Here is a 4,969-nt window from a genome sequence, read left to right as displayed (position 1 = left end):
TGTTATTGTATAAATGCGATAAAAAGCATTAAAAGCATTTCTTTGGAAGACAAGCCATCCTTCTGCCGTAGAACTGACTGAATTTTTCTCTTTCCTTACACACATGCATTGTACACCCTGTGGTGATGGCAGTGAGCATATAATTTTGTATTGTGCTTAAGATGCCATTTATTATGTTTTTTAATAAAGCATTTGTTCTTTCACGTCCATTCCGTGCTTGGGGCCAGGCTTTTCGCAGAGACAACAGGGCACGTTGGCATGGCCTCTCCTGGGCATCTGTGAAAGGCTTTGTTTTCCAGAGTACTACAGACTAAGGAGTTCGCCCACGAACAGAAGAGAGTAGACTGCAAATACAGATTTCTTGTGTGCTGATCTAAGTGGGCTATTTGACTGGGGCGAGAGGAAACCTCCCTCATAAATCAGTCAAACTGCACTGCCGTTACGGCCTGCAGAGTGCGGCTCTTCATCCTGAGATTGGAGACCTTGGGTCTGATGCGGATGCTCATTTCCCAGCTCCAGAAACCAAGGGAGGCCCCTGTCTCCTAGGGATGGGGAGGGCCTGGGGAGAGAGTGGCCCCCACTCTTTGCCTGTGACTGTTCCTGACTGTCCTAGATCTGACCCCGGGAGAGCCTCTCTGATCCTAGGTCAGTACCTATGCAGAACAGAAAAAATAAAGGTCTGATGAGACCGAATGAGATACTGAATGTGAACATGTTACATTAGTTAAAAGGCATCTGTTCAAAGCTGTGCACAGTGGCATGTGCCTGTCATCCCTGCACTCGGGAGGCTGAAGCAGGAGGATCACTGAGTTCAAGGTCAGCCTGGGCTACATAGTGAGACCCTGTCTCAAAAGCACAAAAACAAAAGACAAAGAAGGCATCTGTCTGTCCGTCTCTCATCGCACCGTCTGTCTTCCTGGATGTCTTCTCTCTGCCCCAGAATGTGGCATGGAAGCAGGGACAGAGGATACCAAGGGAGGTAGGAGCAGGAGACCCTGGGGACAGGGCCCAGGACAGCGTTGAGTGAGTCTGGTTCCTCCTTCCTTCCTGTCCTCTCCTCGTCCCTGCACAGTACCACACCTCCCGCAGCACTGGTGACCACACTGTTCGCCCTGATGAAAGGGCTCTTCTGCAGAGGGGACAACCCAGGCCACATTCGGGGCCCGCCAGGGCTCCTGTGGGCTTGGAATTCACCTAGGATGATGGGGCAGAGAGAGTTAGGCTCAAATCAGAAAAGATCTTTCTGGGCCATCATGGTCTGGGCCATCACAGGACAGAAGAGGCTTTCCCAGAAGGCAGTGAGTTCCTTGTCACCAAGGACTCTGAGAGACAGCTGGGCCACCCAGGGACTGGGAGGCTGAGAGGGGATTTCAAGTTCCCTTTGAAGTGAGGGAGGGTGACTTGATTGCTTTCAGATTTTCTTTTCTTCTGTTTTGTTTTGTGTGTGTGTGTGTGTGTGTGTGTGTGTGTGTTTTAAGACAGGATCTTGCTAAGTAGTCCAGGCTGGCCTTCAACTCACTGTGAAGCCCAGCCTGGTCAACTCCCAGAGATCCTCCCTCCTCAGCCTCCTGAGTGCTGGAATTACGGGTGGGTGTCACTGTGTCCAGCTCTAGGAATTAACTCCAGGGCCTTCACAGCAAGCTCATCCTCAGCTCATCTTTGTTTTTTAAAATTTTGAGACAGGGTCTCACTAAGTTACTAAGTTGCCCAGGTTGGGTTCCATCTTGCAATCCTTCCTGCCTCTGCTTCCCTGAGTGCTAGGACCACAGGTTTATATGCCACAGCACGTGACAGTTCTACGAGATTTTTAGAAACTTTTAAGCCATTTACAACAAAATAAAATCAGTTATCAAGCTTTGAGCCATCTCTCAGGCTGTGGGTCAGGGTGATTTCTTGGCCATTGTTCATTTGTTTGTTTGTTTTTTGAGACAGATTCTCACTATGTACACCAGGCTGGCCTGGGACTCACAGTGATCCTCCTGCCTCAGCCTCTCCAGTGCCACCACACCTGACTTTCCCAGACCCTTTGGCTTGGACAATGCTCATAGGAAACCTCAGGGCCCTGGCTCACAGGACCCTTACCCTATCTGGAAAACTGGGCCCCTCTTCTATTAGGCCTGGGCCCAGGACCAGGGCACCAAGGGTTTGACCCAACCATCCTACTTCCAGGCCTCCCAGGCTCCATCCATGAGCCATGGGCTCTGCCTCTCCTGGAGTCGGCAGGAGCCTGGAGTGTAGTGGCGAGAGCATGCAGGTATGTTCAGAATCAGGAACCAGACTGGCTTTTCTAATCAGGGGCTAGAAGGAGGAGGTTACAGCCAGGCAGAGAGGTACTCTGGACCTGGGGGGGTGCGGTGAGTGGGACCCCACTTGTCCCCTCTGCAGCCCTGCCTGTCGGGACAGCACAAGTGGAAGGCAACTCATGCTATTGTTTTATTTTTGTTTGTTTGTTTTTTTGGTGGTACAGGGGATCGAACTCAGGTCCTTGCACTTGCAAGGCAGGCGCCAGAACCACTGAGCTAAATCCCCAGCCTGACTCAATTCTATTGTGAAGGGGGCACCTCTGGCTCTCAGGGTTTTTCTGAACTCCGGAATGTGTGTGCCACAGGGGCCTCTTGCCTTCCCCGGGGACCTTGTGCTCCAGAGGGCAGAGATTGTTTCACCCTCATCAAGGCACCCGAGAGCACTCAGGAAGCGGGCAGGAGGTGGGGCAAAGCTTCCCCTGGCCACTACTGCTTTTTTTCTCTCCAAATGTAATTTTATTTATTTTACCTATTTTTTTGGTACAGGGGATCGAACTCAGGACTTTGCACTTGCAAAGCAGGCAGCAGAACCACTGAGCTAAATCCCCCGCCCAACTTTATTTTTTTGCTAGAGGATTTTAAAAGCAAATCTGTGACATCAGGTGGTTTCCTGAAAGCTTCAATATAGGAAAGGGATTTTTCCCCTCACACTGAAGATTGAACCCAGAGTCCTTCCCCAGCCCTTTTTAATTTGGGGGCAGGGTCTCATTAACTCACTAAGTTGCCCAGGCAGGGCTCCAACTTGAGATCCTCCTGCCGCAGCCTCCCAGAGTACTGGGGTTACAGGCATGTGCCGCCAGAACTGGGTGACGGTGACAGAGCCCGAGTAGAGCCACAGGAGCACTGTCCTAAAGCAGGGATGCAGGCTGAGCCACATCCAGGACCTCTGCCCCACCTGCCCGCCAGGAGTCCCCAAGCCAGAATTTTGCTTGGGAATCTAAAGGCAGTATTTACTTTCAGAGTAGAAGCTTTTGCTGGGTGTGGTGGCACTCGCCTGTAATCCCAGCACTCTGGGAGGCTGAGGCAGGAGGATCACGGTGAGTTTGAGACCAACCTGGGCTACATAGTGAGACCCTGTCTCAAAACACACACACACAGCAGTAAAAGGATTTATGCAGTGGAGGACACTTCTAGAGTCTCTGTGTGGCCCTGGCAGCCTCCCCAGAAGGATGCTCTTCGTTTACAGGGGAGCCCACCACACCTCACTCGTTCGGTCTGAGCCTCTCCTGCCTCTGCTGCCTGCACCTGTTGGCTCTGCGTGAGCTCCCTCCATGCACTCCACTTCCCCGTTTCTGAGGAGCTCTCAAGCAGCCTCCTTGTCAGCGAAGAGGAGTAAGCTTTAGTTTTCTCCTCAAAAGAGATGCAGTCTTGAGTTAGAATCACTCCCGTGACATTCCATGACCCTTCGTGATGCCTCCTGGGCATCACACTTAGCTCTTCTCTGATCATGACACAAAGCAGTTGATGGAATTTTTTTTACAGCTCCTGTCATTTTTTGTTTGTTTGTTCTTTTTTTTGAAACAGTATCTCACTATGTAACCCAAGCTGGCCTCGAACTTGTGGCAATCATCCTGCCTCAGCCTCCTGAGTGCTGGGATCACAGGCCTGAGCCACCTAGCTTTGCTTGTCATTCTTTTTTTAAGGGGTGAAATAGTCTGGGAAATGATTGGCATCACCGTGAATACGTCCTTCAGAAACGTGCAGTTTAAGCTCTGCTTTCCTCAAGTTCCAGTCTTGCAAAACGAGGGACCACAGCGTGTGACTGATGGGACCCTGAGCCCAAGAAGGCCTGCCCTGTAAAAGGCGATGCTGCAGGCTTGGTGGCCTACAAATGTCCTCAAGCAGGACAGGTCATGCCTGCTCAGCAGCGCTCACCAAACCAACCCATCCTTGGGCTATTGTTATGTTTCTCCTTTAGGGATTTTTTTTTTTTCATATTTGTGTATGATGCAAATGCTTGGTACTATGGAAAAAAAAAAGTTAACCTGGGGATTGAATGGAGGGCCTTGACACTGAGCTTTACCCCCAACTCCTTTCTTTCTTTCTTTTTTTTAGACCTGGTCTCACTAAGTTGCTAAATCACCCAGGCTATGCTCAACTTCAAGTCCCTCCTGCCTCAGCCTCCCAAAGTAATTTCACACACTCCTTGGTGGGTGAACCACAATGATAGATGTTTGTACAAGGTGTAAAAAGGAAGGTGAAAAATGAGACCGAACAAAGTTCTACTTCTGGATTAGTGTATTTGGAGAATATTGGAGCCCCACCTCATATCCTGCATTGTCTATATATATTTATAGAAAGATACTTCATTCTTTAGAGGAGTTTTAGACTCCCAGGGAAATAGAGCAGAAACTGCAGTCCCCATGGACCCTCCCAACCATCCTGGCATGGGTGAGCTGCAGGTGACACAGGGCTTTACACGAAGGTCCCATGTGCCCGCCACGAGGGTGGTATACATGGCAGCTCCACCGCCCATGGCAGCTCCACCCCCTGCTCTGTCCCTGTTCCCAGTCCCCAGCAGCACCAATCGCTTAGGGACTCCCTGGTTTCGCCTTTACCAGAATTCCATGGTTTGGGATCCTTCATGGAAGCTTCTTTCCCTCAGCAGTATGGCCCTTCTGTGGCTTTTCATGGCTTGATAGTTCTGAAGCTTTTTGTTTTGTTTA

The sequence above is a fragment of the Fukomys damarensis genome, unplaced genomic scaffold (assembly GCF_012274545.1).
Source record: "Fukomys damarensis isolate Sample0158 unplaced genomic scaffold, DMR_v1.0_HiC HiC_scaffold_25, whole genome shotgun sequence".
In the NCBI taxonomy this organism is placed as follows: Eukaryota; Metazoa; Chordata; class Mammalia; order Rodentia; family Bathyergidae; genus Fukomys; species Fukomys damarensis.
Note: the sequence above shows the minus strand (reverse complement) of the source record.